The sequence below is a fragment of the Rhinolophus ferrumequinum genome, chromosome X (assembly GCF_004115265.2).
Source record: "Rhinolophus ferrumequinum isolate MPI-CBG mRhiFer1 chromosome X, mRhiFer1_v1.p, whole genome shotgun sequence".
NCBI classification, from domain to species: Eukaryota; Metazoa; Chordata; class Mammalia; order Chiroptera; family Rhinolophidae; genus Rhinolophus; species Rhinolophus ferrumequinum.
Window position 1 is genome coordinate 73983827 of NC_046284.1, and position 9235 is coordinate 73993061.

The 9235-nt window shown below is 31.8% G+C and overlaps 1 non-coding gene across 1 annotated transcript; it reads right to left on the minus strand.

The window, feature by feature from the left end:
* Nucleotides 1–2249: 2249 nt before the first annotated feature.
* Nucleotides 2250–2413, minus strand: LOC117030359 (U1 spliceosomal RNA). Its single transcript, XR_004424372.1, has one exon. It is a non-coding gene; the product is annotated as a U1 spliceosomal RNA (small nuclear RNA).
* Nucleotides 2414–9235: the final 6822 nt, after the last annotated feature.

Consider the following 9235-nt stretch of genomic DNA (forward strand, 5'->3'; position numbering starts at 1 on the left):
AGGAGCATTTGTATTAGTTACATTGTGAATTGTCTGCTTGTGTTTGTTCCCACTATTTAATATTGAGTTTCTTGGTATTTTTTCCTGACTTCTATGAGAATTGTATATGTGGAAATTATTAAATCCCTTTTTGTCATATGAATTGTACCCTCAATTTGTCTTGTGCTTTTTAACTTTACGAAGCTATATAAATGTAGAGTTAAAATTTTTTTATTTAGTCAATTTTATCATCTTTGGAATATATTATGATATATGATTTGAGGTGTGTATATAGCTTTATTTGTTTTCCAAATCACTACCCACTTGTCCCCAAACCTTGTATTATAAAGTCCGTTTTTACTCACACTCTTCCCCTATGTATTTAAGTTTATATCTGGAATTTGTATTTTGTTCAAATGGCTACTCTATCTCTGTTAGTATGACACTGATTTAGTTATTCAGCATTTATACTGTTATCTGGTTGGGATATATTTTGTATTCTTTTATGAAATGGTCATTCATGTGAGACCACAAGAGGAGACAGAGGTCACAGAGAAGAAACAACCAAATTTATTGTGCTCACAGATTCCAGAGACAGGAGCCATGGCATGCCATGCAGTGCCATATGGGAAAGACACCAGAGTGTTCAGGAAGCAGAAGATAGGAGCAAAGGGAAGGTTTAAGTCACTGCCTTTATTGGGGTTTCTGCAGGAAAGGCAAAGCAGAAAAAGTGAACAGCTTAGTATTGGCTTGTTTGAATAATTTCCGTGAACTTTGAGATGTACAGGGTTTTTCCTAGTTGCCTACCACCTAGACCTGGGATGATTAAGGCAGAGGAATATTACCTCTTGATGTGTGTGGGGCAAATAGAAGAGACATTGTTCTGGACTGATTAATTTGCATATTAAAACATGCTCCCAGATGAGCCCTTTGCTATCTGTAAGAATTGGCTAGCCCTTGGAAGGGTGGGCTCTCCCCAGCTAGAAGGTCAAAGATAGTAATGTCAGAAAAAAATTTAAAAATTACAATACAGGCTTGTGTACCTCAGAGTTTTTCCTCTTCATCATTCTGTTTTTTTGTTTGTTTGTTTGTTTGTTTTTTATATTTTATACAGAACAAAATGTTCAACTTTTAAAGTATAGAATTCTTTGTAACAATCAACTTGTACTCTTATCCCCATACTAGACTAATAAGGGGGATCACTTCTCTTTTTTCCCCTTTTTCAGTTATCAAATTTATTGGGGTAAATGGTTACTAAAATTAGATAGGTTTCAAGCGTACATTTCTATAATACATTACCATGTATTTGACCTCCTTTTCCTTCTTCTACCACCACAGGAGATCACTTCTTAAATTATATAAATTTCTAACCACTGTGCTGTATACCTGAAATTAATGTAAAACAATGATAAAAGAGAAAAAAAAGAAAAAAAAGTGTAGAATTCAATGAGGGTTGAAAAATATATACACCTTTGTAATAACCAACCCAATTAAGGTATAGAACAATTTTATCACTTTATTAACTTCCCTCGTGGCTTTTTCCAGAAATATTCAGAACCTCTAGAGGTAATCATCATTCCACTTTTTTTCACCATAGATTAATTTTGCCTTTTCTAGGACTTCTTAAAAATAAAAGGACTCCTTTGTATTTGACTTAAAATATTTTTTGATATTCATTCACATTTTTGTTATTGGGTTGGTAGTAAATTGCTTTTTCCTTATCAGTGATGTTCAATTTTATGGACATATCATAATTTATTTATCCATTCACCTGTTTAAGGACATATTGTTTATAGTCTTTAGCTACTATGAATAAAATTGCCTTGAACATTATTATACAACTTTTTTTAAGTTTATTGTTATGAACTTATGTTTTCATTTTGTTAGAGTGAATTGCTGGGCGATTACATAGGAAGGTAAGTAGGTAGGTGGTAGATACTAATAGATATAAAGAGCCAAACTATTTCCCAAATAGGTTGTAGCATTTTATACTCCTATGAGCAATATATGAGTATTCCAGTTACTCCACTTCTTTACCAACATTTCATGTTATCAGTCTTTTTTAACTCTATCACTCTAGCTGTGTGAATTGGTATTTTTTTGTTTTGTTTTGTGTTTTCCTGATGATTGTTGATATTGAGAATTTTTTCCTGTGCTAATTAGCCATTCATATATTTCTTTTTATAAAGTGTCTATTTAAGTCTTTGGTCCATTTTATTTTATTTATTTATTTATTTATTTATTTATTTATTTATTTATTTATTTATTTTTAGGGGAGAGCGCGAACGCAGTCCCCCACTACCACAAATTATGCAGTCGAGTTTCCCACATTTGGGGAAATCGCAGGGGTCAGCACATCCGGAGTGCAATGGATAAGCCTCGCCCTGGGAAAACCACCTTCGTGATCATGGTATCTCCCCTGCCAGGTAAGCATAGTCTTTGGTCCATTTTAATTGGTCTGTTCTTTTAATTACCAAATTGTAAATGTTCTTTGTATATTATTTTTAGTCCTGTGTTTGATAGGTGAATTGCAAATATCTTCTCCCAAGTTATTATTCAGAACTGAAAAGAAGATTAAGAGTTTTCCTACAAGCAAACGATAAAGGAGTTTATGAACACTAAACTGGGACTGCAGGAAATAGTAAAGGGACTATTTTAAGCTGAAAAATGGCACCAATTATAACAAGAAAAAAAATCTACCTGGAAAAGGTAAATATATATAGTAAAGATAGTGGATCAATCACTTATAAACCAAGTATTAAGAATACAAGACAAAAGGAGTGAAATTAGCAAAAAATAAAATAGTAAGTTAAGTGATGTTTGAAATAAAAAGACGTAGAATGTGACACAAAAATATAAAACATGGAGGGGGAGTAAAAATGTAAAGGTTTAAAATACTCAAATTTAAGTTGCTATCAACTTATAGACCATCATATACACAGGATGTTATATGAGGACCTCATGGTAGAAAAAAACAAAAACTTATAGTAAATACACAAAAGTAAATGAAAAGAAAATTTACACATACTAATCATAATTTACTTTAATTATAAATGGACTACATTCTTCACTGAAAAATCATATATTGGCTGAGTGGAGAAAAAACAAGATCCATCTATATTGTGCCTATAATACAGACAAAAACTAACTTTTGAAGTAAGAACACACAGAGAGTGAATGTGAAAGTCTGAAGAAACATATTGCATGAAAATTGAGATGAAAAGAAAGCTGGTGTCACTATACACATATCAGACAAAATAGACTTCAAACAAAGGCTTTATAAAAAGAAGGGCATTACATAATGATAAAGAGGTCAATCCACCAAGAAGATACCAGGTATGACAATTAAGTTTGCGAACCTGTTGCATCATTGTTGCTAACTTTTTTTTTTTTTTTATCTCAGAGGCTTATACCTTATGAATTTGTACCAACTGGACAAACAGTTAAGGAAGTGCTGAAAAAGCTGCGTGGAAAAGTTAGACAACTTCAACTTTTCACCAACAATTCATGGCTCTTGCATCATGACAATGCACCAGCTCACACGGTGCTGTCTGTGAGGGAGTTTTTAGCCAGTAAACAAATAACTGTATTGGAACACCCTCTCTACTCACTTGATCTGGCCCCAAATGACTTCTTTCTTTACTCAAAGATAAAGGAAATATTGAAAGGAAGACCTTTAGATGACATTCAGGACATCAAGAGTAATACGACCAGAGCTCTGATGGCCATTGTAGAAAAAGAATTCTAAAATTGTTCTGAAGGATAGACTAGGCTCTGGTGTTGTTGCATAGCTTCCTAAGGGGAGTACATAGTGATATTCAGCAATGAGGTATGTAGCACTTTTTCTAGGATGAGTTCGCAAACTTAATTGTCTGCCTCATATAACAATTATAGATTTATATGCAACCAAAATAGGAGCACAAAAATATATAAAGCAAATATTAAGGGATGTAAAAAGAGAAATTAACAGTAATACAATAATAGTAGGAGACTTTAAAAACCTCACTTACATGAATAGATAGATTAACCAAACAGAAAATTTGTAAAAGTCGACCTTACACAATACATGAGAGCACATATACTTAACAGATATATATTGAATATCCCATTCAAAACTAGCAGAATGCACAATCTTTTTAAGTGCACATGGAAAATTCTTCATGATAGATTACATGTTAGGCCATAATTCAATATTCAATGAATTTAAGAAGACTGAAATTATGTCATGTTGTTTCAGACCACAGTGATATAAAACTAGAAATCATTTACAAAAGAAAAATGGAATAACAACACAAATGTTGAGATTAAACAACATGCTACTGAACAACAAATTGGTCGTTGAAAGCAATCAAAGAATGTAAAAATTTCTATACACAAATAAAAACAGAAATATGACATACCAAAATCTAGGGAAGGCAGCAAAAGTGGTTCTAAGAGAGCACTTCACAGCAATATAGGCATACCTGAAGAAATAAGAAAAACAAATCAAACAAACAATCTAACTTTACACTTAAAGGAATTAGAGAAAGAAGAACAAATGAAGTCCAAAGTTACTAGAAGGAATTAAACAATAAACAGAAAGCTGTGATAAATGAAATTGAGACTAATAAGACAATGGAAAAGATTGATAAAACTAAGAGATGGTTATTTGAAAGAATAAACAAAATTGACACACCTTTGGTTAGACTCACCAAATAAAAAAGAGAGAGGACTCAAATAAACGAAATCAGAAATGAAGAAGTTGCAATTGATATAAGACATATACAAAAAAAGAGAAACCAACCCTGCTTTAAATAAGATCATAAAGGACTACTGTACATAATTATATGCCAACAAATTAGACAACTTGGAATAAATTGAAAATATTTGGAAACATACAATCTTCAAAGAATGAATCATTAATCTAAAAAAATCTTAATGGTTCAATTACTATTAAGGAGATTGAATCAGTAATAATAATAAAAAAGTGTTTCTAACAAACAAGTTGAGAAACAGATGGTTTTAATGGTGAATTTTATCAAATTTGGAGAATATTTAATACCTATTCTTCTCAAACACTTACAAAAAATTAAAGAAGAGGGAACACTTCCAAATTTATTTTGTAAGAGCAGCATTACTTTCATACCAAAACCAGACAACGACACACACACACACACACACACACACACACACACACACAAACACAAACACGCACACATACACACACACTACAGACCAATAGCTTTAATGAACATGAAGACAGATGCAAAAAATTTCAACAAAATATTAGCAAACCAAATTCAATAATACATTAAAAGGATAATATACCAAAATCAAGTGATATTTATTGCAGGGACACAAGGATGGTTCAACAATAACAAATTAATTATCATAATGTGATAAACTACATTAACAAAATGAACAATAAAAACCATATGATTATCTCAAAAGATGAAGAAAAAGCACTTGACAAATTTCAACATTCATTTATTATAAAAGCTTTCAACAAAGTGGGTGTGTAGAGAATGTGCCTCCACATAATAAAAGCTATACATAAGAAACCTTCAGGTAACAACATACTTGATAAAAGTATAAAAAGCTGAAAGCTTTCCCTTTACGATCAGAAATAAGACAAGGATGCCCATTCCTGCCATTTTTATGCAATATGGTATTGTAACTCTTAGCTACTGCAATTGACAAAAAGAGGAATAAAATTGATGTAAATCAGAAAGGAAAAAGTAAAACTCTCACTATTTTCAGATGGCATGATACTATATATAGAAAACCCTAAAAACCCCACGCAAAACTGTTAGAATAGATGAATTCAAAACTTGCAGGACAAAGTCAATACACAGAAATCTGTGGTGTTTCTATACACTAATAACAAACTACCAGAAAGAGAAATTAAGAAAACAATCCCATGTGTGATTGAATTAAAAGACCAAAATGTCTAGGAATAAATTTAACCAAAGAGATAAAATAACTGTACTCAGAAAACTGTGATACACTGATAAAAAAAAAAAAATTGAAGAATATATATATGCCAGGCAAATGGATTGGAAGAATTAATATTGTTAAAATGCCCATACTACCCATAGAAACCTGTAGATTTAATGCAATGCTCTATAAAAATTCCAATGATATTTTTCACAGAACTAGAACAAATAATTCTAAAATATGTATGGAACCATAATAGATCCCCCAAATCCAAAATAATCTTAAGAAAATAGAGTAAAACTGAAAGTACCATGCTCCCTGATTTCAAACTATAATACAAAGATATACTAATCAAAACAGTAGGATATTGGCATAATAACAAATCAATGGAACACATTTAAGACCCCAGAAAAAAACACACACACACAAATATAGATAATTACTGCATGACAAAGGAGCCAAGAACATACAGTGGGGGAGAGGAAAGTCTTAAATAAATGGTTCTAGGAAAACTGGACAGCCTCATGCAAAAGAATGAACCTGGAGCACTATTTTACACTATACACAAAATTTAACTAAAAATGGATAAAATAATTGAATGTGATACCTGAAACTATAAAATTCCTAGAAGAAAACAATGTCGCTACATTTGTTTACATCAGTCTTTGGGATGTTTTTGTAAATCTTATTCCAAAGCATGGGAAACAAAAGTAGAAATAAACAGTGAGGACTACATCAAACTAAATTTTCTACACAGCGATGGAAACCATAATCAAAACAAAAGGGCTACCTACTAAATGGGAGATGATATTTGCACATCATACATCTGAGTAGGCGTTAATGTCCCAAATATATAACAACTCTATGACTCAACAACAACAAAAAAAATGAACAACCAGATTAAAACCAGGCAGAGAATCTGAATAAACATTTTTTCAAATAACTCACAATTGGCCAACAGTCACATAAAACGATGTTCAGCATCACTAATTCTTAGGGAAATGTAAATCAACACCACAATAAGATGTCACCTCATACCTGTTAGAATGTCTAGTATCAAAAAGGAAAGAAACAACAGGAGTTGGAGAGAGTGTGAAGAAAAGAGAACTGTCATATACTTTTGCTGGGAATGTTAAATTGGTAAAGCCACTGTGGAAAACAATATGGAGATGTTTTTAAAACATTGAAAATGATCCAGCTATTTTATTCCTGGGTAGTTATATGAAGACTATAAAACACTATTTAAAAAAGGTATTTTAAAAATTAATTTATGTTGTAGATGGAAAGATTTCATTCTTTTCTATGGCTGAGTAATATTCCACTGTACATATGTACCACTTCTTCTTTATCCCTTCATCTATTGATGGATACTTAGGTTGCTTCCATATCTTGGCTATTGTAAATAATGCTGCAATGAACACATGGATGCATATGTCCTTTCAATTTACTGTTTTGAGTTTCTTTGCATAAATACCCAGAAGTGGGATTACTGGGTCCTTCTTTGCCTCCTGTTATAGCCTTTGTTTTAATGTCTGTTTTGTGGTGTATTCTACCCCAGCTTTTTTGTTTCTTTCTTTCCATTTTCATGAAATATCTTTTTCCATCTTTTACTTTCAGGCTGTGTGTGTCTTTTGATCTCTAGTGAGTCTTTTTAGGCAGCATATGTAAGGGTCCTGTTTTCTTATCCATTCAGACTGGAGCAAACAATCCATTTACATTTACTTGTTTATATAATATATAGTTATTGCCTTTTTACTATTCATTATGAAATTCTTTCTTCTTTTTCTTATAGAAGTTGCTGTAACATTTCTTTTTTATCTTTCTGTCATTCACTTTATTCACATATACTATATATAGAAAAACATGTGAATCACAAGTTTACAGCTGGATGAATTTTTACAAAGTGAACACACTAGTTTAATCAGTATCCGGATTAAGATAAAAAACATTATCAGCATCCAATCCTCTCATGTCCCTAACTAGTTACCACTCCCCATGTAGTAATCATTATTTTGACTTCTAACAACATTGATTAGTTTTGCCTGCTATAGAAATTTATATATATGGAATATATATATATGGAGTACCTGAGCTGGGTGCTTCAGTTGTGTGTGTGTGTGTGTGTGTGTGTGTGTGTGTGTGTGTATACACATACATATATACATATATATACATATATACATATATGTATATATACATACATATGTACATATATACATATATATACACACACATATATATATATATATATATATACATATATATAATATTCTTTTGTGTGTTGTTTTTTCGGTCAGCATTGTGTTTGCAAGGTTCATTCATTTTGTTGTGCATAGCAGTAGTCTGTTTTTCATTGTTACATAGTGTATTGTATGAATATACTCATCTTCATTCTACTGCTGTTGGACATTTGGATTGCTTCCAGTTTTTGGCTGTTATAAATAGTCCTGCTATGAATAATCTTATACATGCCTTTTGGTGAACATATGCGTATGTATGCATTTCCATTGGGTATGTATCTGGGAGTAGAATCATTCAGTAAAATTATATGTATATGTTCAGTTTTAGTAGATACTGCCAAATAGTTTTCCAAAGTTGTTGTAACCAAGGATTTTTAAAAATTTATTTCATTATTTTATTTCATTTTTTTCTTAATTTTTTTCGGGTGATAATGGTTAATAAAATTATGTAGGTTTCAAGTGTACAATTCTATAACACATAGTCTCAACATTTCTTGTAATACTGGTTTGGTGGTGATAAACTCCTTTAGCTTTTACTTGTCTGGGAAGCACGTAATCTGTCCTTTGATTTTAAATGATAGCTTTGCTAGGTAGAGCAATCTTGGTTGTAGGTCCTTGCTTTTCATTAGTTTGAATATTTTGTGCCAGTCTCTTCTGGCCTGCAAAGTTTCTCTTGAGAAATCAGCTGACAGTCTTATGGGAGCTCCCTTGTAGGTAACTAACTGCTTTTCTCTTGCTGCTTTTAAGCTTCTTTGTCTTTAACATTTGACATTTTATTTATGATGTGCCTTGTTGTGGTCCTGTTTGGGTTCATCTCTGTGCAGAGCTTGTATATCAATTTTCTTTGCCAGCTTAGAGAAGTTTTTCATCATTATTTATTCAAATAGGTTTTGAATTCTCTTCTCCTTCTAGTACCCCTATGATGTGAATGTTTTTACATTTGATGTTGTGCCAGAAGCCCATTAAACTATCCTCACATTTTTTTGTATTCTTTTTCTTCCCTTTTGCTGTTATGATAGGGTGTTTTCTGCTACCTTATATTCCAAATCACTGATTTGATTCTCTGCTTCATTAGATCTACTGTAGATTCCCTCTAATGT